The sequence below is a fragment of the Magnolia sinica genome, chromosome 14 (genome assembly GCF_029962835.1).
Source record: "Magnolia sinica isolate HGM2019 chromosome 14, MsV1, whole genome shotgun sequence".
Taxonomy (NCBI): domain Eukaryota; kingdom Viridiplantae; phylum Streptophyta; class Magnoliopsida; order Magnoliales; family Magnoliaceae; genus Magnolia; species Magnolia sinica.
The window spans coordinates 36083214-36086004 of NC_080586.1; the positions used below are offsets into that span (position 1 = coordinate 36083214).

At 40.6% G+C, this 2791-nt stretch overlaps 1 pseudogene; it reads right to left on the minus strand.

Moving 5' to 3' along the window:
- Nucleotides 1–665: 665 nt before the first annotated feature.
- On the minus strand, nt 666–2513 carry LOC131224941 (sugar transporter ERD6-like 7; annotated as a pseudogene).
- Nucleotides 2514–2791: the final 278 nt, after the last annotated feature.

Consider the following 2791-nt stretch of genomic DNA (forward strand, 5'->3'; position numbering starts at 1 on the left):
GGTTTCCCTAAAGTATAACTATATGGATATATGGACTGGATATGAGGATTGGTATGATCATATTTGCACTTTGCATATGGCATTGGCTATGTAAGCCTTTTGTGCATCGCCTAGGTATGGCGCCCAACACTCATATGTTGCATCGCATAGCCTTGTGATGGCGTACTGCATTTATGCTTGGTATAACATAGCCTCTGTATGGCTGGTGGCATTGATGATATTCATGGTTCATGCCGCATTCTGCATTCTCTGATATTGCTTTCCCGGCACTGGTATTACACACACTTACACCGCCCTCTAAGCTTTTTATAAGCTTATGCACGATTGATGCATGCATGAGATTCTAGGCAGCAGCCGTAGCTGAGGAGGAGCGCTGGAGCGTGTTGAGGACCTTTTGGAGATTTCCCTTTTTCAGTTCTTGTATTTCCTTTTTGAGCCTGTACCTTGTGTCAAAGTTTTAATTCACAATGGGTTTTTTAATGTGTTCCTGTGGATATTTCCAGTGGTTACTATGTTATGATCTTGGGAATGCTCTTATGAATTGGATTTATATTATAAAAATCCTCCTTGTATGATCACAGGATCGGAACCTGGTGAATGGGTGTCAGGAGCTGAGAATGGGGTACTACAGAGGCTGTCGGTGCCGAAATTGACTATCGGGATTCTTATGAGTTCCTGTCACCGAATCTAGGGTGTGACATCAGAGACTCTGGAATGAAGAAGAGACCCAATAAGAGACTAATGCATTAAATAAGTCCTGCATGTAAAACCCATCAACCAAATCCTACTCAAAATGCACGATTCCATTTTCCATTCCATTTCTTCTTTTCTGTTTTTCATAATCTTCTCATATTGCTTAATTCCATAATGGCCTTAGAAAGAAGCATAAACATATTTATGCATGATATTACTACTAATTACCAATTAGCGTGATCGTGCACCATGTAACAACCTTGACAACTATATATGCAACGGACAATCTAGTACAAATGGGGAGCTGCAGAACAGGCAGTGTCAGTAGACATGATTTTTACACTTCAATGAATAATGGCCCACTAATTTGTTTAGCCATTCATTCCGATGATTGGATCTTGTGGTAAGTTTCTGGCGCCTGATTAATTGTCGTGAGCGCTCCTTGAATATTCTTGGGTGTTATTTCGGCTATGAACACCGGTACCTGTTAATCATGAGCTTAAAAGTCAAGAACCTTGCGACGGTAATAAAATACAAGGCAATGTCCAACATATACAGTTTGTGTGCATTTGGATGCACTACTGAATCGAATATGCAATTTTCCTAGCATTTATATTGAGATCTGGCCTCTAAATTGGAATTTAAGGCTACTTCATCATTACAAATGCTAAAGAAATATTGTTGGCTTGAGCTCACCTTTCACAATTCAATTCACCTGTGCATCCAAATACAATGTAACCTATATTGGTTAGTGACTGCTAATACTACACTTTAGTAAGGATTGAACTGCTTAAAAAAGAAAAAGGAAAAGAAAACACACACGCATGCACGCATGCACGACGTAAGAAAAAACACCTACTCCATACCCAGTGCAAAATTCTTCCGATGTCGAGTGACACGATACCCTTCACTGGGATTGATATAGAGTTTCATAAATACAGTTTTATACAGAAGGAAAAACCTCAAAACAGAATCTTAAAGATGAAACTCTAAGCATCCAAACCAAGGTTTTTAGACTCGGTGACTCAGACTGACTCATTCAGTCCTGCATGGAATCATCACTCGGCCAAGTCAGGTCAAAAAACATACACAATATAAGGTTGTTTTTTCATCATAAATACAGTTTTATATGGACAGAAATGCTCAAATGAAATCATATTTAAAGATGAAACTCTTAAGCATCCAAACCAAGGTTTTAAGACCCAGTAACTCGGACCAACCCGTTCAGTCCTGACTCTTTTGAGTTGAATCGTCACTCGGTCTAGTCAGGCCTAGTCACAAAGTCATTATAAAGATTTCATAAGTTTCGTACTAATGGAAATGCGCAAACTAGCTAAGGTTTTAAGACTCAGTGACTTGGACTGACTCATTTAGTCCTGAGTTGAAAGGGCTGAGTCACCCCTCATTTTCAAATATGACTCCTGCGGATCAGGTCCAACGAGATCGAGTCAACTCGGATGAATTGAACATGAATCATCCAACTCTTAAAACCTTGATCCAAACATAAGAAGCAAAGATAACAACAAACCTTAGAGAAGTAAATAGCTAGCCATCCTACAATGCAGAAAACCGCTGACATTCTCATTGCCTGCCTCCCAATCACAAAACCAAGTTAGATTTGTAATTGTGCTTGCACACATGAATCAAGAATGAGATCTTGTTACAGTCCACACCCCTTTCCAGCCGATGATATCAGCAAGGCGCCCACTCGTGACCGTGCCGATCATCACACCAATGGTCATGATCAAACCGAAAACTGAGTACTGCACGGTAATAAAATGAGCGGCCCTGATAACATTCTTCGTCCAACATTTGATCATGCACACGAGTCAAACACGTGCTACATGTTTGATGTAATGATGACCTTCATCAAGGCGGCTTTTGGGTTATTGGGTCATTTAGAAGGTTGGCCATATGCTCAGATGATATGGTTCCTGACTGACTTGCACTGCATGTCAGGTTGTGAGCTGATTCAAGGAGCTTTTTCTGACCAGTACGTGGTTGGTTCCAAGCGCAACTGTAACCGAGTGCTGAAGTGTAGCAAGGTTCAGAGGCTTCCCCTAGAGAATAAATGGCTGGTTCTAGGATTGACTGTAAC